Here is a 26,752-nt window from a genome sequence, read left to right as displayed (position 1 = left end):
CTTATATATTGATTGTGGTTGACTTAGTGGATTATGTTGTTGTAAGAATCTTGATGATACTTGTTGGCATTACTATATTTATCATGCTTTTTCATTATAAATTATATTCTCACCCTTCTTCTTTAATGTTACCTACTCGTGGGTAATATGCAGGTGATCCGCAAGTGTAGGTGCTCTTTTAGTAGTCGTTCATTTTGGTGTCATCCGCTCGTGATACGTAACACCTAAGGGGGGATTTGAACACTTATTTTGTAGATGATGCTTATAGGATCCTTTTTGATGTATATTTGATCTGTTGGATGTATTCATATTATGTATTTTGGATACCTTCTCATACGTTGTATTTTGGGAGGGATGTTGTGGATATCCTGTTTACCAATATATATAAGTATGAATACTAGCAAGTGTTTATGAGAATCTTTCCTCTTTGACTATTCTTGTGTTACGCATCTTTTGCGAGTATGTTATATAATTGTGATATGGTTACTTAAGTGTAATACCCTAATTATTTATGTGAATTTAATTTTTATACTCTGATATTTGTACCTATATGCTTGGGTAGAATTGGGGTGTTACACCATCCATCAACTCTCTTAAGAACACCATTAATGACAATATAAGAATGAGAATCCATAGTCTTTTTTCAAATCCAGTTAAGGATGATTTCTTTGACTTGTGTCTGCGCATTTCGACTTTCATTGTTCTCAAGATTGTCCATTTTTATGGAATGCTCATAACTTAGTTGATGATTAGAGATAATGTTGTTCCAAAACACAAAAGTCCTTTGAGCCTTTTTTATCAAACACCATGAGTGCATATTTAAATCCCAAATGACAAAAACATAAAATAGACAACACTAAAACATAAATGGATAGATCTAAAAGAGGAATAAATTGCAACATGTAGTAAATCCACGACGACTTTGGAGATGGACGAAACATAGCAAATAGAGCATAAACAGAGGAAAGAGGTGTCTTTGAGATGCTAAGAATAATCTTACCAAGCTTTTCATCTCCTAGTAGTGGTGATGGCTCTGGTGGCGGCCGAATCAACAAAGAGAGCGGTAGTTTTGCGGTTGTTCGCAGTGGAGAACGGAGATATTCGATGAGGGAGTTAGTTCCGATGGGAGCATGAGAATGATGTTGGATGCAGGGCCGACCCTGGGCCAGGGCAACCAGGATCATAGCCCAGGGCCTCAAAAAAATTAGGGCCTCAAATTGTTAGTTATGGGCCTTATGAATTAAATATTAAAGTTATTAATACAATTTGAGATGAATAATACACAGGCGAGTGATTGTAGCTTAGCGAATCAACACCATTGTATGTATTGGAAAGTACTTGAGTTCAAGTCCTGGCTGATGCACAAGTTTGTTTAAATTTTGTTTTTGTCTTTTTTGCCAATTTGTAATCATGAGTACTAGTGATATTCTATTTAATCTCAATCTTTATTGTCATTGATTTTGTTACCTTATACACTTTTTTGTTTTGTTTTCTTTTTCAAAAACTAATAAATCCTAATATTAATATATACAAATAAATATTAAGTTAATAAATTCTAATATTAATATGATTCCTTTTTTTGGTGGTGCTATTTACAATTTAAATAGGTGATGTTATTGTTTTTTTTTTAAATTATATTATTTATTAAAGGCCATTTTTATTTTTTGCCCTGGGCCTCCAAAATGTCGGGACCGGCCCTGGTTGGATGAAAGAGGAATTGCCCTTCATAGAGGGAGGAATGACCACCATAAGAGTGGTAGAAGGAAGCCACCATGAAGGTGGGGCTGGCCACCAACAAACCCTAAGGCTGTGTTTGGGAGTTTTAAAACAAGGGGAGGGGGAGGCTTTGGAGGGAAGGGAAAGGAAAGGGAGGGGAGGAGAAACAAGGAAAACCCTTCCCTTGTTTGGGAGTTTAAAAAATAGAATCAAAAAGCAATGAAGGGCTTTTGTTGTATTATTACCTTTTTATCCTTTTTTTTAAATTATTAATTTGTATTCTCTTGTCGCACGCTCGCGAAAATGAACAGAGTCGCCACCAATATATTTATCCCAAAGAGGGAAAGGAATATCAGAAAACCTAAAATAAAGAAAGGATAAGAAAAGGTCTTGCGACCAAAGATCGGGTAAGAGAGTCGGTTACGCAAGGGGAAGGTACTAGCACCCCTCACGCCCATCGTACTCGATGGTATCCACCTATGTTTGTTGCTATCTAAAGGGTGTGTAAATCTATAGCTTAATCACTAAGGGAATGCATGCAAATGAAAGAAAAGAAACACGGGGAAAATAAGGTTTATAAATAATTGTGCTCGTTCAAGCCCCGCGACTTGATGCCTACGTATCCCTTTCGGGAATCAGAGCGCCGTAGTTCGGCTCTTTAGTTTTTGTTTGTTTTTGTGTTTTTTAGTTGAACAGTTACATTCGCGCTCCGCTGCTCGACCTCTGGAGTCTTAAGCTGGGAATGGAGCGGAAATAACGTGTCCGATTAGGAGAAAGAATGCCCTGAAGGCAGGAGAAAGAATGCCTCTGAGGCAAGAGATGAAGAAGAGATTTTGAGCGTTTCGAGGAAATCCCTTAAGCAAGGGAAACTCGATTTACTCTTTGGTTTGTGTTTTTTAGAGGTTGGGAACTTACGCCTGAATGGAACCCTTAAGCAAGGGAGCCCCAAGCACTCGAACGTCCCTTAAGCAAGGGAAGTTACAAGCTTCCATTCCCTTTTTATTAGTCAGAAATTTATTAGTCATTTTTTATGAGTTTTCTTGGTATTTTTTATGGGATTTAATTCAAGTATTTATTAGATGTTTTGAAGTTGAAAAGGAAAAGAAACTAGCCTAAGTATGAAGGGAATTTCTACCTAATGTTATCATGGTTTCTACCTAAGGTTAGGAATAAAAGAAACATGGAAATTAAAGATCGCAATTGGAAGTCAATAGTGAGTAACACAATGGTACAAAAATCGGCATACAAGCATATAGTAACAAGTCAAAAGTATAGTACAAATGAATTAAAAATACTACTATTTTTATTATTATTTTTATGAAGGAAATCAAGTAAAAGACTAAAAACAAATAGTCTAAAACTAGTATTTTTATATATTGATTTTATGAAGGAAATTGAGTTAGAATTAAGCAAAATGAATCAAACCAAAATTAGCCTAAACTAATATTTTTTTATGATTATTTTTATAGGTCAAAAATCATGTGTTAAAGTCTGAAAGATTAGTGAGAAAATTAGTGAATTAAATTGCTTAAAAGATATAACCAAAAGACTAATTAAAATCTAAAGTGGTTAATTAACAAAATGGAATCAGGGGGTGCCGATTGAAAATGATAGTGTGAAAAGAGAAACTGGCGCATGGCCCATGGAGTCTGGCCCTTGTTTGTTACAATTCAACGTACAGAAAGCAATGGGCCAAAGGGGAAGATGAGTTCAGCCCAGGATGATTATGGTATCAGACTCCAGCCACCAAAAACGGTGCTATTGGGCTCAAGTTGGGGGTGAGAACCCGTGAAAGGTCCAAGGATTGTTTGCCATTTGACCCATAACGTTTTTTATCATTTTCTGGATCTGGATGTTAATTGGAAAAAAAAAACAATTAATTGAATGAAAGAACATAAGAGGAACTAGGGTTATGTGGCGTCGTTTCTCCTCCTCTCTCTCTCAGAATTCTCACTCTCGTTCTTCTCTCGCAAACCAACGACGGCGCCGGAGAAATCTGTTTCTCCGAGCGGCCACCATCACCGAACGCCAAAACACTTCCCCTTTGATTCATTCCCGCGCTCATTTTGTCGATTCGAAAGATAATCACTCAAAATCTTCCTCTCGAGCCCTAAATTGAAAACCCTAAGAACTAAGGTGATGATGAAACCGAGTTTGAGACCATGGGGGAAAGAAATAGGGGGTCTCAACCTTCACGGTAGTATCAAGAAAGCACAGAGAGGACGAATAATCGACGGATTCGAAAAGCTTACCTGAAGGGCGCAAAGTATGAAGACAAGCTCTAATTTCAGGTAATAGTGCGATCTTCCACTTCCTGCAATGCTCCGTCTTCTTCTTCAGTTCTTATGATGAATTGTTGAGTTCTCCCTTTGCCCTGTTTGCGATCCTCTCACCCTTCTTCCTCTTTAATTTCTGTTATGCAAATTTTATGAAGTTTTGTTGTTGCTGCGAGGTTGAGCGGAATGATGAAGGTGATGTGATGAGGTTTGCAGAGAGTTGATGGAGATTCTTGGTGATGATCGGAGATTGATGTTGAAGGAGGTTCAGAGGTGATAGTGAGAAAATGGTGAAGGTTTTGAGGCTCTACCCTTCTTCCTTCAAAGTCTGCAAGCGAGACAATGATGAAGACTGATAGTGCTTTTTTCTGGTGTCCATTGTAGGTGGGTGAAGCTGACTATTTATAGGAGCAATCATTGGGTGATCATTAGGAATCCTTAGATGTGGGACTCGGCACTATAGCTTGCAAGGTATTTTTCAGTTTCTTGAATGTGGGACTTGCATTTGATTTCTGATTTTCTGGTTTGGGTTATATACAGGGCTGTTAGTTTTTGAATATGTGTGTTAATACATGGTATAAACTGGATGGGTGGTTAATAATATGATAAACGTAGGGCTGGCTGCAATATTAGAAGTGGTCAAGAAGGTCTGTTATGAGTTTCTATGCGTAGAATATGGAAGGACTGAATGTGTGAAATGTAGTAGGTTTTAGAAACTAATTTGAACTGTCAATTTTGATTGTGTATGAATGCAGCGACTGGTTTCTTGAATATAAATATATGGTATATGCAAGGACTGTTTTATGGTTATGACTGGAACGGACTTAACTAATATTGTTAGGTAGTGTTTAGTTCTTTTTTCTGGATTTTGTGTAATAATATGAAGTATGATGTGCATGTATTGAATTGATGGTTGTGTTAGATACATATGGGACTGATTTTTGCATGTTTTTTCATATGGTGCAGGTTCGGTTTTGTGATTGGCTTTAATATGTGACTGTTTTATTTTTGTCAATTGGAACTCTGATGCTGCAGGCTTTGTAACTCTGTTTTCCTTCTCTTTGATGTTAGCAGCAGGGCCTTTTCTTTTTTATCTTTGCTGTTGAATCAATGTGTAGGACTGTTTTTGATTGAGTTAGATTTTGTAGGTGCTAATTTGAATATATGGAGCTGTTTGGCATGGATATAGTTATTGATAGGTTTGGATTGGTTAATGCGTGTTGAGTCCCTTTTTTTGTATGCAGCAAATTTGGAGTTGCATGAATGCTTGGTTGATAAGGTTAGGAAAAAACTGAATATGTAGAGTGTTTATTTTGGTTTTTCCTTTTGTAAATGAACTGTGGCTGAATGTTGTAGTGTGGATGCTGGGTATTTATTTTCTCTTGTATTGAATGGATGCAGCTTGTTTAATTGTTGCAGGGTCAAGTTAAGGCTGCCGGAGAAGTTATTGGCAAAGCTGGAAGTTGTTCACAGCAAAAGGACTGGCTCACGTATTCTGCCGCAGCAGATGGACACATTGAAGCTGCCCGGTTTGACAAATCATTTGCAATGTTGACAGCATGGAGCTTGAAGGATAAACCTGATGATGATTCAGTTTTTTTTTGTTGTAAGTACAGGATCACATGGCTGAACTGATATGTGTTTATCTCTTGCGCAGATGGCTTGGAATTGGGAAAAAGATGGAAGGCATGATTAAGAAATCAGGGACTAGTTTTAGGAACTTTGGATCATAATGTATTTTATGTAAATATGTAAATCTCAAGGTGTTTGTATTTGGCAATGTATGTGTTTTTCTTTTTTCTTCCTGTAAGGGATTCTTGACTTTGGCTCAGTTAATTCATGTAATACAACAGGACCTTTATGCATATAGTTTACAGTGGTGATTCTTTGTAGTGGCCATGGCCTTGTTGCCTTGTGATTCATAGATGGACCTTCAAATGAATGCATAATTAGGTACTTGAGAATGGGCATTTGATCCTTGGATTCTTTATGTAATGAATATTTTTGAGCTTGAAATATAACGCAGGCTTTTCTCTTCACATTCAAATAGAATTTGAATAATTTCTTTTCCAAACTATGGCCCAAAATAAATCATTCCTTAAGCAAGCAATATAAGAGACTCAATCTCAAGAGGCTTGTCACAAATTAACATCTTTATCCAAATGAATATTGTACCGTAATTTACAACTCAAACAGTGAACCAAATAATTATATCCAAGTTTCCTAAGAAAGATCCTCTTGATTAATAAATGAATAGTGAAGTAAACCCGATCCAATTGATCTCAGTAAAAACTTTGGTGAATGAAATCATAAGGAAATAAACCCTGATTCTTGATTTTTTGATTATGTATCCAATGAATGTGTGTTGCGTAAAATGACCTAATGGAAGGATGCATATGAATGTGAAACTTAGCCAGTTAGGGATAAATAGATGGGCAAATTTTGGGGTGCAACAGCTGCCCCTATTTAATCATCTTAAACCTGAAGGTGAGATTGACACTAGTCTTTCGATCATTCAAGGTGGAAGAAGATTAAATATCAGTGGAACCTGAAAATTTGCCTGATGAGAAAGATGAGATCCACTGGTGAAGAAATGGTGTCAAATCCACTGAGGAAGATTGTATCAATTCTGGATTGAACAAATTAACTCTGGGTTAGAAATGAAATAAACATCAACTCTGGGTTGGAAAAGAAAAGTGGGTCGACTCTGGGTCGAAGAATAAAGGGAAGTCAACTCTGGGTTGGATAAGAGGTAGACATCAATTCTGGATTGAGAACGGAAAGGGAAATCAGTATTAATGGGACAAGATATAGGCATCAACTCTGGGTTGAGATAGAAAGTGAGAACATCAACTCTGGGTTGAAAACAATAGATAGACATCAACTCTGGGTTGAGAGAAAGTAATTCAACTCTGGGTTGAAAGGGGAAGGACGAACAATTAGAAATAACCGTCAACTCTGGGTTGAGTGGGATAAGAAACGAAATTCAATTCTGGATTGAACAAAGGCTAACCGTCAACTCTGGATTGAGTGGGAAAAGGAGAAGTCAATTCTAGAAGTATCCTTCGACTCTGGGTGAGAGGGAAAAGAAGAAATCAATTCTGGATTGAACAAATGATAACCGTCAACTCTGGGTTGAGTGGGAAAAGGAAAGAATCAACTCTGGGTTGAATAACCATCAACTCTGGGTTGAGTGGAAAGAACAAACAATAAGAAATATCCGTCAACTCTGGGTGAGAGGGGAAGAGAAAAGATAACCGTCAACTCTGGGTTGAGTGGGAAAAGCAAAAGATAACCATCAACTCTGGGTTGAGTGGGAAAGGAGAAAAGATAACCGTCAACTCTGGGTTGAGTGGGAAAGAAAGACAAGGATCAACTCTGGGTCGAATAAAAGATAACCGTCAACTCTGGGTTGAGTAGGAAAGAAAGACAAGGATCAACTCTGGGTTGAATAAAAGATAACCGTCAACTCTGGGTTGAGTGGGAAAGGAGAAAAGATAACCGTCAACTCTGGGTTGAGTGGGAAAGAAAGACAAGGATCAACTCTGGGTTGAATAAAAGATAACCGTCAACTCTGGGTTGAGTGGGAAGAGATAATTGACTCGGGGTTAAAAGATGGAGGGAAAGTCAACTCTGGGTTGAACACAAAAACATCAACTCAGGGTTGAAGAAAGATGAACACGATTGATTATGAGAGATGACACCACAATGGTAACTCTGAGTGATCCAGTGGAATATCAATTGATTGCTTGTAGGGACCTCATATGATGAGTAACTTGGCTTATGCTTCACATGCAAATGTTTGATTTATTTTATGCACTTCTGAAAATGCGATGCAATGAGTTCTATATGCAGTATACTGATTGATTTGTCAGGGTTTATGCTTTGTGTGGAATAGATTAGGTGGAGTTCCGAAACTCTACTTGAGAATCAAGATGGGGTGGATGCCCCTGATTTGTTGATGGTTGGATCATACGGGAGAAATGATGATGGAAATGCAATGATATGCATGATGATTGTATGATTATGAATGCGATGATGGTCTCCAAGACACCAGGAGTGGATGGAGTATGCCCTTGTGGAAGGTTGTTGCTTGAAGGACAACCCTTGTGAAGGTGAGGTGTTTAGCTTGACTCCTCGACACTTGTCTTGATATCTGACACTTGCTTAGGGATGGAAAAAATTGTCACTAGTTTGCCCCAGCTTGTAGGCCTTTTGAGATAGAATTTTGACATGCTCGAATCATGGAGATGTGCAATGGTCTGCCCCAGTGTTGATAACAGAATGAATGCCCCAGATTGTAGGGAGCTCTTCCACCAAATGGATTCTTCAGCTATTTGCTCAGTGGATGACCAACCTTTGCCTTTGTAAGATTACTCGATGGAATTTCAATGTTGAACTTTCCTTGGTATCAAGTACTTATTTTCAAGTTAGAGACAATTCTGTTTTGAAAAAGATAATGAGAATGCAATGCATATGTTAATCTCAAAGAAAAAGTTTTATTTGTCAAAATGTTGTATTGATACTAACACAAGTGACACAGCAACATTAGGAGTCAGTTTGACATGATTTTACAGTTTGTATGCTTTCAGAACGAACCCTGCTTCAATTAGGACTTTTGAGGGTTGTAACGTGGCCGGGTTCACGGTTTAAGAAACAAAGGATAAAGGCTCAAGTTCTACTTAACCCACCCCTTCTTCGTGATGTTCTCCAGTCCTACGTTCAATTAGCTTGACACGAGTATTCACCTTTCAGGAAGGATTTTGATGGATGAGGATCCTTTCATGGCTTCGATGGAGGTGGCAGTCACCCTTTGGTTCTTTTGTTGATGGTCACAACTTGTCCCTTGGAGGATTTTCTTCTTTTGTTTTGTCTTTTCTTTTTTTTTTTTTGCCTTCCCTAACTTTTGCCTGGACAGAAAGTTTCTTTTGATTTTGGTTTTCGTTGTCCAGCGGGATATGCCCTAATTTTTGCCTAAGTCAATTGCTTCAAAGCTTTTCTTTTTATTTTGACTTAGCGGGCTATTGTTTCCCTTTTTTTTTTTATCATGATTCATAACTTTTTTTAATTCTCTTTTTTGTCTCGTTCGGGAACAAGTTGTATGACTTTGGTGATTGACTTGATGAAAAAGTTGTGACTGCCTTTTTCTCAGTGAATGGGAGACATCCATTGTGGATTGTGCTCTTCCTTTTTTGTTGCGAGAGATAGAATTTGATTGATCCTTTGATGGAATACCTGAAAGTTGAGCACTCGGTCGCACTAACTGAAGACTACCCTGCCCCTGGTTAAGATTGAGGGTTTTATATTTTTTGAAAAGAAACTACTACTCCTTAGGCTCAAAGGGGTTGACGAAGGTTTCACTCCCTTATAACTCCAGTGTTTAGGAATTGAAACAATGCCTGTACATCCTCAGCAGGATCTTGTTCCAAAAGCACACAATTAGTGATTCATGTGTTTTTGATTTTCATCATTCTCCTTTTTTTAGTTGCTTAAGACAAACGAGTGAAGTATCAATGAACATAATGACAAAGATGAAATGATTTGAGAAAAACATGTATATTACATTATTTTTATTTATTCAAACAAAATGAGTTTCTTACAATGAGAAGTACTTGATGACAACAAAAGTAATACAATTGAAAATACTAAAGAAATCTATACAATGGCAAACTTGGCCTTATTCTAATGCAAATGAAATGTTCTCTGACAAACATAAAGTCTTCATGGTCCACTGGTGGAAGCTCCATTGTGAGGTGGCATGGGATTATTGACCACATTAGGTGCCACAGGTGTGAATGTAATCTCCTTTGCATCAAGCAGATCCTGAACCTTGTCTTTGAGAATTCTGCACTCTTCAGTGGTGTGACCAGATCCTCCAGAGTGGAATTCACACTTGGCATTAATCTTGTAATTTGGAGGGAGAGGATCAGGAGGAGGCCTCGCTTCAGCTAATTGAATCAGCTTTTGATCAAGCAAGGCGGCGAGAAGTTGGCTATAAGTCATCGGTACACGATCATACACCCTTTTAGGCCTATTCTGCCTCTGTTGACCTTGTCTCTGCTGATAACCTCGTTGTTGGAAACCTTGTTGTTGTTGTTGGACATATTGTTGATAAGGGACCCAAGGTTGTTGACCAACAGGTGCCACATAAGCTTGAGGGGCGGTGGCGGCCACTTGATAGCAAGGAGCTTGATCTTGAGCATAGGCGGCACCAGTCTCACCTTCTTTCTTCTTGACAAAGTTACCCTGAGGTTTCTTGTACCCATATTGGTTTGAAGCAGCAGCATTGGCGGGATTCTGGATCTTACCAATTTTCAAACCATTCTCAATTCTTTCACCAATCCTGACTAGATCGGAGAAGCCAGAAGAAACACTTCCAACCATTCTTTCATAGTAGTGTCCTTGAAGAGTGTTCATGAACATGTCAACCAATTCAGATTCAGAAAGTGGTGGATTAACTTGAGCAGCCATTTCTCTCCACCTTTGAGCATACTCTTTGAATGTCTCATTGGTCCTTTGCACTTGATTCTGAAGTTGCAACCTAGTCGGTGCCATGTCAATGTTATACTGATATTGCTTGAGGAAAGCATCAGACAAATCCTTCCAAGATCGGATTCTATTACGCTCCAGATTCATATACCAGTTCAGAGATGCCCCAGATAAGCTATCTTGGAAGCAATGGATGAGCAATGAGTCGTTGTGGATGTGAGAAGCCATCTTACGACAATACATGATGATATGGCTCTTCGGACAGCTCAAACCCTTGTACTTCTGGAAGTCGGGAGTCTTGAACTTAGGAGGGACAACCAGATTAGGAACTAGACACATATCCTCAGCATCCATCCCATATGCACTGAATCCTTCAATGGCTCGAATTCTTTCCTCAAGAATCTTATACTTCTCAGCAGATTTCTCAACGGGTCGAGCTCTTTCAGCGGTTGGTATTGTTTGCATTTCTGGATTAGCAAACTGAGTACCACAGAAAGCAGGAATAGGAATCTCTGTTTGAGAAGGTGGAGTAGGAAATGGGAAAACAGGCCCGTTCGTGGTTGGCACTCCAGAAGTTAAGGGCATGGACCCTCCTTGGCTTGAAGCTCCAAGGGTATCAACAGTCATGAAGTTGAATGGCATCCCAAGAGTAGCATTAGTCCTTGCTTGGAACTCAAGTGGAGTAGAAGAAGGTGGAATGACATCAGGTTGACTAGCAGCAGCTTGATTAACAACAACAGGAATCTCTTGCGCAACAGGAACTCTTTCAGCCCTTAAGGCTTGGATAGCTTCCAAAATAGCATCAACCTTGCCTTTCATTTGGTCCATCTCTTCTCTAATGGCAGCTTGATCTTGTTCGTAATTCTCCATGATTCTTCTTCTATGAGCTCTTGTCAGATATCGGTGTGGAGGAATCGTCTTGGCTGATCTGATGGAGAGGAAGGGTGGTAAGAGTCTTGGTAACCATGGATGCAAATGCATGAATGCAAAAATGTTAATGAAGATGCAAATGTATCAGGATCAAGGATCAAGGCCTCTTGGATAAAAATTTCTCATGGTCAATAAGATATGGCCGAACCCTCCAGATTCAGAGGTTCGACGTTGCTTTCTGGATAAACAGCTTGTGCATAAGTCAAAGGTGGTCGAACCATCCAGATTCAGAGGTTCGACGTTGATTCTGATAGATAACCCTTGCATAAGTCAAATAAGGTCAAACCTCCAGATTCAGAGGTTCGACGTTGATAGATAACTAATGTAGAACTCCTGTATAAGTCAAATGTCCCAGGATCAAAGGTTCGACGCCTTTTATTGAATGGCAGAAATCCGGGTGTGATGAAGGTCAAGTTTCCTGTCCCACCCCAATCTCACGGGTATGTAGTCTAGACACGGACAAGAGGTCCCTAATGGTCACCAGGGTCTACAGTTCCCATGGGGTACAAAGTGTTTGAGGCAACAAGCGTGCCAGACACAGTGTTCCATGAAAGAACCTCGCCCAGTTGTGGTACCCCATATTGAACTCATCCATAGCAAGCGCTACGGTAGTCAACATGAGCATCCACGCTAATCCTATGTGTCACTTGGCCTGGGTAGTGGGCCTTTTACCTCACACAACCCCCCACCTGCAAAACAGAACAGAAGACCCCAAGGAACACAGAATATAATCCATATACATGATGTGCAAACAGAAATAAACATGATATGCAAGCAGAAAATAAACATGCAAACATATATACAAGGTATAGACATAAAGCAAATAAACACCCAGTAAATAAACAAACAAACGCAGGCTAGGATCGACTCACTAAGGATGGACCAGCAACAGGTCTAGCAACATCCCCAGCAGAGTCGCCAGCTGTCGCACGCTCGCGAAAATGAACAGAGTCGCCACCAATATATTTATCCCAAAGAGGGAAAGGAATATCAGAAAACCTAAAATAAAGAAAGGATAAGAAAAGGTCTTGCGACCAAAGATCGGGTAAGAGAGTCGGTTACGCAAGGGGAAGGTACTAGCACCCCTCACGCCCATCGTACTCGATGGTATCCACCTATGTTTGTTGCTATCTAAAGGGTGTGTAAATCTATAGCTTAATCACTAAGGGAATGCATGCAAATGAAAGAAAAGAAACACGGGGAAAATAAGGTTTATAAATAATTGTGCTCGTTCAAGCCCCGCGACTTGATGCCTACGTATCCCTTTCGGGAATCAGAGCGCCGTAGTTCGGCTCTTTAGTTTTTGTTTGTTTTTGTGTTTTTTAGTTGAACAGTTACATTCGCGCTCCGCTGCTCGACCTCTGGAGTCTTAAGCTGGGAATGGAGCGGAAATAACGTGTCCGATTAGGAGAAAGAATGCCCTGAAGGCAGGAGAAAGAATGCCTCTGAGGCAAGAGATGAAGAAGAGATTTTGAGCGTTTCGAGGAAATCCCTTAAGCAAGGGAAACTCGATTTACTCTTTGGTTTGTGTTTTTTAGAGGTTGGGAACTTACGCCTGAATGGAACCCTTAAGCAAGGGAGCCCCAAGCACTCGAACGTCCCTTAAGCAAGGGAAGTTACAAGCTTCCATTCCCTTTTTATTAGTCAGAAATTTATTAGTCATTTTTTATGAGTTTTCTTGGTATTTTTTATGGGATTTAATTCAAGTATTTATTAGATGTTTTGAAGTTGAAAAGGAAAAGAAACTAGCCTAAGTATGAAGGGAATTTCTACCTAATGTTATCATGGTTTCTACCTAAGGTTAGGAATAAAAGAAACATGGAAATTAAAGATCGCAATTGGAAGTCAATAGTGAGTAACACAATGGTACAAAAATCGGCATACAAGCATATAGTAACAAGTCAAAAGTATAGTACAAATGAATTAAAAATACTACTATTTTTATTATTATTTTTATGAAGGAAATCAAGTAAAAGACTAAAAACAAATAGTCTAAAACTAGTATTTTTATATATTGATTTTATGAAGGAAATTGAGTTAGAATTAAGCAAAATGAATCAAACCAAAATTAGCCTAAACTAATATTTTTTTATGATTATTTTTATAGGTCAAAAATCATGTGTTAAAGTCTGAAAGATTAGTGAGAAAATTAGTGAATTAAATTGCTTAAAAGATATAACCAAAAGACTAATTAAAATCTAAAGTGGTTAATTAACAAAATGGAATCAGGGGGTGCCGATTGAAAATGATAGTGTGAAAAGAGAAACTGGCGCATGGCCCATGGAGTCTGGCCCTTGTTTGTTACAATTCAACGTACAGAAAGCAATGGGCCAAAGGGGAAGATGAGTTCAGCCCAGGATGATTATGGTATCAGACTCCAGCCACCAAAAACGGTGCTATTGGGCTCAAGTTGGGGGTGAGAACCCGTGAAAGGTCCAAGGATTGTTTGCCATTTGACCCATAACGTTTTTTATCATTTTCTGGATCTGGATGTTAATTGGAAAAAAAAAACAATTAATTGAATGAAAGAACATAAGAGGAACTAGGGTTATGTGGCGTCGTTTCTCCTCCTCTCTCTCTCAGAATTCTCACTCTCGTTCTTCTCTCGCAAACCAACGACGGCGCCGGAGAAATCTGTTTCTCCGAGCGGCCACCATCACCGAACGCCAAAACACTTCCCCTTTGATTCATTCCCGCGCTCATTTTGTCGATTCGAAAGATAATCACTCAAAATCTTCCTCTCGAGCCCTAAATTGAAAACCCTAAGAACTAAGGTGATGATGAAACCGAGTTTGAGACCATGGGGGAAAGAAATAGGGGGTCTCAACCTTCACGGTAGTATCAAGAAAGCACAGAGAGGACGAATAATCGACGGATTCGAAAAGCTTACCTGAAGGGCGCAAAGTATGAAGACAAGCTCTAATTTCAGGTAATAGTGCGATCTTCCACTTCCTGCAATGCTCCGTCTTCTTCTTCAGTTCTTATGATGAATTGTTGAGTTCTCCCTTTGCCCTGTTTGCGATCCTCTCACCCTTCTTCCTCTTTAATTTCTGTTATGCAAATTTTATGAAGTTTTGTTGTTGCTGCGAGGTTGAGCGGAATGATGAAGGTGATGTGATGAGGTTTGCAGAGAGTTGATGGAGATTCTTGGTGATGATCGGAGATTGATGTTGAAGGAGGTTCAGAGGTGATAGTGAGAAAATGGTGAAGGTTTTGAGGCTCTACCCTTCTTCCTTCAAAGTCTGCAAGCGAGACAATGATGAAGACTGATAGTGCTTTTTTCTGGTGTCCATTGTAGGTGGGTGAAGCTGACTATTTATAGGAGCAATCATTGGGTGATCATTAGGAATCCTTAGATGTGGGACTCGGCACTATAGCTTGCAAGGTATTTTTCAGTTTCTTGAATGTGGGACTTGCATTTGATTTCTGATTTTCTGGTTTGGGTTATATACAGGGCTGTTAGTTTTTGAATATGTGTGTTAATACATGGTATAAACTGGATGGGTGGTTAATAATATGATAAACGTAGGGCTGGCTGCAATATTAGAAGTGGTCAAGAAGGTCTGTTATGAGTTTCTATGCGTAGAATATGGAAGGACTGAATGTGTGAAATGTAGTAGGTTTTAGAAACTAATTTGAACTGTCAATTTTGATTGTGTATGAATGCAGCGACTGGTTTCTTGAATATAAATATATGGTATATGCAAGGACTGTTTTATGGTTATGACTGGAACGGACTTAACTAATATTGTTAGGTAGTGTTTAGTTCTTTTTTCTGGATTTTGTGTAATAATATGAAGTATGATGTGCATGTATTGAATTGATGGTTGTGTTAGATACATATGGGACTGATTTTTGCATGTTTTTTCATATGGTGCAGGTTCGGTTTTGTGATTGGCTTTAATATGTGACTGTTTTATTTTTGTCAATTGGAACTCTGATGCTGCAGGCTTTGTAACTCTGTTTTCCTTCTCTTTGATGTTAGCAGCAGGGCCTTTTCTTTTTTATCTTTGCTGTTGAATCAATGTGTAGGACTGTTTTTGATTGAGTTAGATTTTGTAGGTGCTAATTTGAATATATGGAGCTGTTTGGCATGGATATAGTTATTGATAGGTTTGGATTGGTTAATGCGTGTTGAGTCCCTTTTTTTGTATGCAGCAAATTTGGAGTTGCATGAATGCTTGGTTGATAAGGTTAGGAAAAAACTGAATATGTAGAGTGTTTATTTTGGTTTTTCCTTTTGTAAATGAACTGTGGCTGAATGTTGTAGTGTGGATGCTGGGTATTTATTTTCTCTTGTATTGAATGGATGCAGCTTGTTTAATTGTTGCAGGGTCAAGTTAAGGCTGCCGGAGAAGTTATTGGCAAAGCTGGAAGTTGTTCACAGCAAAAGGACTGGCTCACGTATTCTGCCGCAGCAGATGGACACATTGAAGCTGCCCGGTTTGACAAATCATTTGCAATGTTGACAGCATGGAGCTTGAAGGATAAACCTGATGATGATTCAGTTTTTTTTTGTTGTAAGTACAGGATCACATGGCTGAACTGATATGTGTTTATCTCTTGCGCAGATGGCTTGGAATTGGGAAAAAGATGGAAGGCATGATTAAGAAATCAGGGACTAGTTTTAGGAACTTTGGATCATAATGTATTTTATGTAAATATGTAAATCTCAAGGTGTTTGTATTTGGCAATGTATGTGTTTTTCTTTTTTCTTCCTGTAAGGGATTCTTGACTTTGGCTCAGTTAATTCATGTAATACAACAGGACCTTTATGCATATAGTTTACAGTGGTGATTCTTTGTAGTGGCCATGGCCTTGTTGCCTTGTGATTCATAGATGGACCTTCAAATGAATGCATAATTAGGTACTTGAGAATGGGCATTTGATCCTTGGATTCTTTATGTAATGAATATTTTTGAGCTTGAAATATAACGCAGGCTTTTCTCTTCACATTCAAATAGAATTTGAATAATTTCTTTTCCAAACTATGGCCCAAAATAAATCATTCCTTAAGCAAGCAATATAAGAGACTCAATCTCAAGAGGCTTGTCACAAATTAACATCTTTATCCAAATGAATATTGTACCGTAATTTACAACTCAAACAGTGAACCAAATAATTATATCCAAGTTTCCTAAGAAAGATCCTCTTGATTAATAAATGAATAGTGAAGTAAACCCGATCCAATTGATCTCAGTAAAAACTTTGGTGAATGAAATCATAAGGAAATAAACCCTGATTCTTGATTTTTTGATTATGTATCCAATGAATGTGTGTTGCGTAAAATGACCTAATGGAAGGATGCATATGAATGTGAAACTTAGCCAGTTAGGGATAAATAGATGGGCAAATTTTGGGGTGCAACACCACCAATATATTTATCCCAAAGAGGGAAAGGAATATCAGAAAACCTAAAATAAAGAAAGGATAAGAAAAGGTCTTGCGACCAAAGATCGGGTAAGAGAGTCGGTTACGCAAGGGGAAGGTACTAGCACCCCTCACGCCCATCGTACTCGATGGTATCCACCTATGTTTGTTGCTATCTAAAGGGTGTGTAAATCTATAGCTTAATCACTAAGGGAATGCATGCAAATGAAAGAAAAGAAACACGGGGAAAATAAGGTTTATAAATAATTGTGCTCGTTCAAGCCCCGCGACTTGATGCCTACGTATCCTTTTCAGGAATCAGAGCGCCGTAGTTCGGCTCTTTAGTTTTTGTTTGTTTTTGTGTTTTTTAGTGGACGAAGTTACATTCGCACTCCGCTGCTCGACCTCTGGAGTCTTAAGCTGGGAATGGAGCGGAAATAACGTGTCCGATTAAAGAATGCCTCGGAGGCGAGATAGAGAAGAGAGTTTGAGCGTTTCGAGGAAATCCCTTAAGCAAGGGAAATTCGAGTTGCTCTTTGGTTTGTGTTTTTTAGAGTGGGAACTTACGCCTGAATGGAACCCTTAAGCAAGGGAGCCCCAAGCACTCGAACATCCCTTAAGCAAGGGAAGTTACAAGCTTCCATTCCCTTTTTATTGGTCAAAGTATTTATTAGTCATTTTTTATGAGTTTTCTTGGTATTTTTTATGGGAAATTCATTCAAGTATTTTTAGATGTTTTAAGGTTGAAAAGGAAAAAGAACTAGCCTAGAAACTAGCCTAAGTATGAAAGGGATTTCTACCTAATGTTGTCATGGCTTCTACCTAAGGTTAGGAGAAAGAGATACATGAAAATTAAGGCAAGATTAGAAGTCAAAATTGAGAGTGATAATGGTGCAAAATTACATACAAGCATGAAATAGCAAGTCAAAAATATAGTACAAAAAGTGGACTAAAATACTATTATTTTTGTTGGTTTTATGAAGAAAATTTGATTAGACATTAAGGGAAAAATTAGACTAAACTAACATCTTTTCGGTGATTATTTTTGTATGTCAAAATTTGTATTAATGTCTCAAAATGATTAGTGAAAATTAACAATTAAATTTGCTTAAGAGATATTAGTAAAAACTAATTAAATCTAAAATTGGAAAATAGAGAAATAGGGGGTGCAAAGCTGATTAAGGGTGCCCATAGTACCTGGGCGCAGGCCCCTGGAGGCAGGCCCAAAGAGGCTTTTTTTGTTCACAGATTTTCTTAGCCAAAAACATGTAGCACCGGGCCTTAGGGAGTTTGAATCAGCATTGGCCCAAGATATTGGTTTTGTTGCAGATTTTGTTATTACCAAAAATGAAGGTGTACGGGCTTATGGGAGGCGTGATTAGCAGCTTCGGCCCAAGTACATTATGGAGACTTCTTGAGTTTCTTATCAGACAAATAAAACAAAAAGAAAGAATGGAAAAATAGAAAGAGGAACACGAGTTAAATTAGGGTTCATACCTCTCACTCGAATTCTTCTCTCTCAAGGCGGCGCGGCGGTGGTGGTTGATTCCGCTTCCGATTCAAACGCGACAGTAAGCTCTCTTCGTCTCCGATTCGACTCAACACCCGTTTTCAACCTTGATTCAATCTGACGAAACTTCTCCGCTCTTCTCCGATTCAACTTTTCCGACGAAACTAAGTCCAATCGCCGCCGTCTCTCTTGAATATCCGATCGAAAGTCTGGTGTTTCTTCAAATTTGATGAAGATGAAGAAAGATTCAGAGAGGTTCTTCGATAAGTCGGGTAAGATTCACTCGTTCCTCTTCTCTTCTGCTTCTTCTTCTTCTTGATTCTGAAACTCTGAGAGTTGTTATTGATGATTCAGGCGGAATGATGAAGGTGAGGCGATGAGAGATGCAGAGAGTCGATGAAGATTCTTGACGATGACGAAGTGGTGTGGAAGGTCGGTGATTGAGATGGTGAAAGACGAGGCTTGAAGATGAATGGAAGAGATTGAATGAGGGAGATAGTGGTTTATGAGTGTCGAGGGAAGAAGAAGAAGATGAAGGTAAAGAATGGTGGATGAATCGATGGTTGAGTGGAAGAATTTGTGTGGAAATGGAAGCGTAGAAGAAGCTGAGAGTGGAGGATTGTGGAAGAAGATTTTGAGGCTCTACCCTTCTTCCTTCAAAGTCTGCAAGCGAGACAATGATGAAGACTGATAGTGCTTTTTTTTTTTGTCCATTGTAGGTGGGTGAAGCTGACTATTTATAGGAGCAATCATTGGGTGATCATTGGGAATCCTTAGATGTGGGACTCGGCATTATAGCTTGCAAGGTATTTTTTCAGTTTCTTGAATGTGGGACTTGCATTTGGTTTCTGATTTTTTCTGGTTTTCTGTTAGTTTCTAGAACCTGTTAGATTATTCTGTTAGAAACTGGTTGGTTACTATGTTATGGACTGGTTTAGAAATAGATTGGAGGTTAGAAATAGTTAGGAGGATGGTTGAAAATCTATTATAGGTTAAAATTTTGTTTGTAATAATTGGCTTATGTAGGTTTTTTTCCTTGTGAAGCAGGTTTAGAATGGTGTAAATATGTGCAGGGACCTTCTTTTTGCTTGTACAGAATTGGTTTTTGTTTGGAATTGTTGTGAATTTATGAACTGCACTCAATGAATATGGTTTAGGTTCAGTTAGTACGATTGATATTGGTGTTGCTTGAAAGGGTTAGGGATTCTTTTTGGACAGGCTGTAGTGGGTTATTTTGCTGGCAGTAGGTGGGATTTGTTTGAAGTGAATTCTGTTTTTGACAGTTGGTGTGGCTATTTAGAGTTGACACTGAATTGGTATAGATAAATACTGAATGTTGTTTGGATTTATGTGCAGGGCTGCAATTCATTTGGCTTGTGGATTTGATGCTGTGCTCTGGTAGCAGGGAACCCAATTGCTCTGGTGTTGGATTTGGTACTTGTTGCAGCAAAACAGACTCCACATCAGATGGAAGCTGTGAATATTGTTGGTCAGGAACTATTTTCTGGAGCTGCTGCCTCTATTTTTTGAGGGCAACATATATCTTAAAAAGGATGAGTCTGATTGAGTTGAGGAAGGTAGAGTGGAAGGCACGACGTAAGCATCATTAGGAGAATCCTTTTTTTCCTTGTAATGTGGCATGTAATGGAATTGTGATATGAAATCTCCTTGTAATGACTTTCTGTGTAACATAATTTGTAGATTTTTTTGTAGACATTTATAAACACAGTATTCTTCTCTTATCAATACTTTACAAATAGTCCAAAATAACTTAGCTGAACTAATTTGAATTGATGAAATGAATCCGAATAACTCCACTTCTTCCTCTTGCATAAGCATTAAAACCAATTAATAATCCATGTAATCAAGCGATCAAGTGTCTTTCGTAGACCATGAAACCCACTTTGTCATTTATATCTCGAATCTCATTCAATAATTAATAGTGAAGAGTAACCTTTGAATCACCACAAATATGGGATATAAAACCTGTTTTTTTTTATAAACTTCAATGAAGGAGATTTTGCAACCTTGAGTGAAGATGAGAGTCTTAAAAAGAGAAGTCAAAACTATGACTCTTCAAGACCTTAGATCTCTCGCTCCAGATATTTATATGATTGATGGATGCATGAGTTTATTTATGACCTAAGATGTAGATGAAACGAGAAACATAAGCCGATTAAAAATAAAATTAGGAGGGCAAATTTTGGGGTGCAACATCTCTACTTTATAGTTCTTATCTAATAAAAATATTTAAAATAAATATAAATATAATTTTTTTTTATAAAATGATAATAAATTAATTTTTAAATTATAAAATTATTTATTTTATTATTAATTTAAAAAATTCAAAAAATGATAAATTTTTCTAATAAGATTAGAAACTATATCTAATAAAAAATTTAAAATTAAACTACATGTAATTCGAAAAAACTTGATAAAATAATAATAAATTAAAATTCAATTTTTTTAAAAAATGTGTTATTTTTTATTTCATTATTAATTTGAAAAATACAAAAAAGTGGTAATTTTTTCTAGATAAAATTAAAAACCATATATAATAAATGAAATTAAAATTAAAATACATTTAAATATGAAAAAACTTGATATAATAATAATAAATTATAATATTTTAAAAAAACTATAATATTTTTATTTCATTATTAATTTAAAAATACAACAAAAAATTGATAAACTTTTCAATATAAAAATATTGACGATATTTTTTATTTTATTCTTGAAGTCTAAAATAAAAAAAAAAAAGTACTAAAATTTTCTTAAAATCAATTTAATTGACAATCACAATGTAGATTCGAGTTTTTATAATTTTCATAAGTACCACATATATCAAAATTAGTTACAATTCAAGATAATGTATTCGAATACAACTTATGCATCAATCACATATTCTCGACTTCTTTCTTCCATCATCCACAAATTACTTCAATATTCAAACTTCTCTTTTTCATCATCTCACAAATTCCTACAATATTCAAAACAAAATAACAACATATCATCAGCATATATGCTTTTAGTAGAATTAGTAAGTATATGGAAAAATGTTCAAAACAATAGGTAAATTACCTTGATGGACGACCTTGACCAAACATAAGTTCAACTAAATAATTCTTTCGCATATCTTTGGGAAGTCCAAGTAAAGCTCTAACCTTTTCAGGGTATTCAAGAAGATAAGTATATGCTGGAGTGAGCATATGTCTCTCCACTTGCATTTCCTGTAAAAGTTTCCAAACATCTGCTTCTGAAATTGGAAGTTTGATGTTAGCTCTCTCATAAGCAGCAACACTTTCTTTAAAATATTTATCATGAGATGTTGTACTCTCTCTAAAAGCATCCGCTATGGTCAAAAGAGCAGATTTTATCCCTTCAATTTCAGCTTCATCTTGAGCCTTTTTAGATCTTTTAGCTTAGGTTCTTGTGAAATTTGCACCTCAGGAGAAGTAACATCTTGATCATTGCCTCCCTCTTGCAAAGTCTCTAATGTCGCTTGCTCACTAGTTTCAATGGACTTTGACTCACGATTGAGTGGATGATTTTCTCGAATATCTTCATCATTCATAACTTTTTCTCCAGTGGCCCTATCATCTCCACAAGCAATGGACAACTTGTCATAATTAGGAACCAGGTTTGTCATCCATTGTGCAGCTTCTGGTTTTGCCTACATAAAACCAATCATCTAGTCATGCACCCACAAATCACATACAACACATCTTCCAATGCCTTTCCCAATTACAAATAAGAAATAAACATAAATGTTATGAAAGTAAACAATTGGAGAAATGCACATCAATTGAAAATCAGAAACACAACAGAAAAATAGTAGAAAGAGAACTACAAACCAAACTTACAACCACCAATTTAACTATAAATAGAAACATATCAATTAACCAAATTTGAGCCTACATGTATCTAAATTGATAACAAACTTGTTTAACTATCACTTTCTGCATAAATATGCAGCCCTAAAATGCCATATGTAAGCCATAATTACAAACTTGAATTAGTTCCTGAATTCAATGCCTAAGCATTATAGTGTCTAGGTCACCCATTATGCTTCTTCTCCATCCTATCACATTTATACCTAGATTTCTATTAACATAAGCTATAATTAGAATTTAAACTGTTAAATAACACAAAACAGTTGGGTTCAGTTCATACGCGTAGTAGTTCAGCTCATTTTGGTTCATAGTTCTGTTCATACATGTGAATTCGGTTGACACCTGTTCAGTTAGAAATTTTGAATCATGATGCAGTTCTAATAAATCACAGTTTTCCTCCTTTTAATTTGCAAGTCACACTTTCTATAAGGCGTGTATGCAAAACTATTATACACACATTTATTATAGATTATAAAAACTACCGCCACCTCTAGAAGTAGTTCCTACCGATACGAGTCAACAAACTTGAATCGAGAAAAAGGTGTGTAGGTGTGTTAAATTTTAGGAAAAACCTATTGTTTCTGTATGCCTTGAGCTTGTATGCCTTGAACTTGAATACCTACAGAATGGTTCTTCCTCCTGTAATGCATTTTTTGCAGCTAATGACACAATATGAATTCATGTGGCTATGATCAAGTTTTTGATGAATTGCTTTGAGTTAAGTCATGCAATTGTGATTATGATATTGATCTTGATTAACACGTATAAACTCTTGAAACAAATTTACTATATAAAACCATTTCAAGCAGTGACCATATTATAAATAAGAACTCAAACTAATTACACATGCATGCATAAATAAAAGTGAATCACACAAACAAATAACACTTTCAATAAACATATTACAAAAAATAAACCAAGCAATATTTCATGATGCAGAGACTATTTCATAATACATTATAATGATAAGTATTAAAAAAATGGTGAAGGTCGACGAATTTATAAGTACTCCATTCTTATTGTTTGTGTCATCTTAAGTTTGTTCATTGTTGAGTGAAAGCAGACACTCTGTGTACAGAGCAAATTGAGATCCACATGCATCGTTACAATATGAATGATGATCTAGCAATTGTCCTTTGTCATCGTACCTCACTAAACCAGTACCACCGTCTGTTATAATAATATTACCATTTGAAGAGTATATAGAGGAAAAGTAGTGAATGGGAATGCCATCCATAGGAAGAACTAGAGTTTTAAATTAATTAACTGTCAAACCAGCCCTGTATTTCTAACTACAGTAGCTACTAACAGTAGCTAACATTTTATTTTTTGAACCAATCTAACTAACTAATTTACATCCCAATTTGAAACTAACTTACACCATTAGCCCACATAAAGTTTAACAACTAATTGATTCAGAATATACTATTTGATGAACATAACACAAATTAATTCAGAATCAAAATGACATACTTCCTTATAATTATTGCTTAGAATCCATGTGGCATAATTAACAAGCAAAACATACCTCAATTAGTGTTTTCCAAACTTCAGGTTCAGCAATCCAACGATGTGTGTTTGAATCCCAAGCAAATCCACTCAAGTTCTTGAAAATGTCGTAACATTTATGAAAATTTCTTTTCACTAATTTCCATCTACCTTTCACCTTCTCCTTTTGAAAAGGCCTTTGAAACTTTTCACTCATCTCCTTTGTAATGTTGTTATACGCTTTTGATGTATAGGTTCTGTTGACTTTGTTTCCCTCATTTACTTGATGCACAAAGGCATCAATAAGAGCATTGTCCCTATTCGTTGTCCATATCTCTCTTTCAGAGGTAGACATGATTCCTGATATATTACAATTGCAGAAAAATAAACATGATAGAGAAATAATGATGATATATATAAAGGAATTCATTACTAATGAAATAAAAGTCAAATCGGACAAAATACATCATAATAACCACCAACTATGTAATGTTTCACATTGCATTAATCATAGAATTTCTACAAATTTTCTCTAATCGTGTGTTATGTAATCGTTCCACATTGCATTAATCATATAATTTCTAAAAAATTTCCCTAAATGCGTGTGTTGTTCATCCTCGTCTACTTCTAAATGTCCATGATTGGCTTGAGGAGCACTTTGATTGCCAATTTCTTCATCTACCTCAGCAATCAAGTCTTTGTCGGGATCTACTCCCATCAAATAGTTATGCAAGATGCAACATGCAATAATAATATAATTTTGAGTGTCGACTCCATAAGTCGCTTAAGCACCACTTGAGATGATTCGAAATCTTTTCTTCACAACCTCAAAAGCCCTTTCAACAACATTGCGCAACGATGAATAACGAAGGTTGAATAACTCTTGAGGTGTTCTAGGGGGGTTTGTGATGGAGAACTCTTTCAAGTGATAACGTGTTGATCTAAGTGGTGTAATCAACCCCTTTCTCAACATGAATCTAGCATCAAGAATATAAAATTTACATATAAATAAAAAATTTATTACTAACATTTCTAGGAAAAAATTTAAATGAAAAAGAATCAATAAGTATTAACTACCTCTAGGTATTTTAAGACCATTTGTTCTCCGTAGAGCATATTTTAATATTCTAGAATCGGAAGCAGTGCCCTCCCATCCAGGCAAAACATAAGTAAACCTTAGATCAAATGAGCATGCGACCAACACATTTTGTGTAGGAAAGTATTTCCTACCACGATATCTTGAAGCTTTAGCCAATGGTACTTTTACACGAACATGAGTACAATCAATCGCCCCAATACAATCTTTAAAATAAGGGTAAAATCGATTGTTTCCAAGAATTTCTGCAGGAATGCGTGAACCATCTGGTTGTTTGAGATATGTACGTCCTATCTCAATTATCGACCTAAGCACACGATGAAAATGACGACTAGTAGTCTCACCAGAGCGTCGAAACCAAAACTGAATCTCTCGATTTCTAACATTGTGAGTTAGAATATATAGCGTCTTAGCAACTTGTTCCTCTACAGTTACCCTTTGTGTTTTTCGAAGACCGCCCTCTTGTTGTAATATAGAACAGTCCAAAAAGGCTTTAGGACTCATTCTTATTATCTTCCGACCTTCACTAGTTGCAACTATATTCATTATCTTATCTTGTACTCTCTCTTTCTCTAGCGTCAAACTACGATTAACAATCCTAATTCGAGATCGAATTTTAATTATGCAGTAATAAACTACAAGACATAGAACATGAACAATAGTCATTTGAAGTCTTTCTCTCCATCTGCTCAATGCATTAATTGTTCGATGATCCATTTAACAATTGAAACCTAAATCCAATCAAACAAAAGTGATTATGTTTAAATAATTTTATACTCCAATACCAAAATCAGTAGCTATGGTTTATGAAAATGACAATAAAACTATGGTTTCCATAAAAAACCAGTGCTAGCTACCTCTTATTAGCATTGTTTTTCAGAAGGCTTCTATATCATAAACAATAACATTCATTGTGAGAAGAAGAATTTTAAATTGTTCCTAATCTGAACATGGGTAGAAGTAAGAGTGAGAGAGATTTGTATCAGAAGCAAGTTGCTCACGAGTGAGAGAGAAACGTCGCCGGAGATTGTCGCAGAGACCGCTTTCGTGAGGGATTGTCGCAGGAGATTGTCGCAAAGAGGCGATAAATTGTTGTTCTGCGAGAGAAATCGCGAGTGAGAGAGAAGAAATTGCGAGTGAGAGAGAGAAAAATCACCGAAGATCGCCGGAAATCGTCGGATTCGTGAAGGTTGAGAGAGGCGACGACAACGTTTTCACAGAGAGAGAGTCGTTGGTTTCTGATCCATGAGATTAGGGTTATGTCTGAAATTGGAATTTTGAAATAATTATTAGAGTAAATTTGTCAATTCAATCATAAATCCCCTAAAACCCTCCAATATGGGGGAACTCTAAAATTGGGTCAAATGAGGACTTTGGAGGGTTTCAAAAAATATCCAAAACCTTTCTCTCTTTTTTTTAAACTCCCAAACAAGGGTTTATCATCCCACAAACATTCCCTTCCCCTTCCCTCCCCTCCAAAACCCATCTCCCAAACATAGCCTAAAAGTTTGGAGGGAGGTTTTCTAGAGAGAAGATAAAGCATCTCTCTCTAGAACTTGGGCCTATTGGTATTCTTAACCAACCTATGATGATGCAAAACTTTTTGAAAAGAGCTATGTTAGAAAATATATTGTATTAAAGATGGTAAATTGCAGCTTCGTTGTAAATATGATTTTCTGTCGTAAATTTGACCAAACATAAAATGTTACCAAACATAAAAATTCTGCCGTGTAACCAAACAAACAGATACTAGTCTTTTCTATGAATGAACCCTTTTGTTTTTCAGATTAACATAGTACCATAAAGTATGGTAACTTGTAGCTAAAACAGTATATTCACAAGGCAGTTTATACAAGACTCAAATATTTCACTCCCTTCAACAATAACATTCACCTAAATCCATAATTTATAATTCAATTAATTACTATAAAATTCATAACAAAAAAACCAATTATAACAACTGAAATATAAGATAACATCGATA

General features: G+C 36.9%; 1 long non-coding RNA gene across 5 annotated transcripts; it reads left to right on the top strand.

Moving 5' to 3' along the window:
- The first annotated feature begins 13,925 nt into the window (after positions 1-13,925).
- On the top strand, positions 13,926-16,190 carry LOC131636978 (uncharacterized). 5 transcript variants are annotated; one of them, XR_009294240.1, is made up of 4 exons: positions 13,926-14,340; positions 14,502-15,166; positions 15,292-15,604; positions 15,745-16,190. It is a non-coding gene; the product is annotated as an uncharacterized LOC131636978 (long non-coding RNA). The 5 variants fall into 5 exon arrangements; XR_009294241.1 differs by having other exon boundaries at positions 13,926-14,796; positions 15,081-15,166; XR_009294242.1 differs by having other exon boundaries at positions 13,926-15,166; positions 15,292-15,391; positions 15,474-15,604.
- Positions 16,191-26,752: the final 10,562 nt, after the last annotated feature.

This window comes from Vicia villosa, unplaced genomic scaffold (genome assembly GCF_029867415.1).
Source record: "Vicia villosa cultivar HV-30 ecotype Madison, WI unplaced genomic scaffold, Vvil1.0 ctg.001881F_1_1, whole genome shotgun sequence".
NCBI lineage: Eukaryota > Viridiplantae > Streptophyta > Magnoliopsida > Fabales > Fabaceae > Vicia > Vicia villosa.
This window is presented reverse-complemented; position numbering and strand designations above follow the sequence as displayed.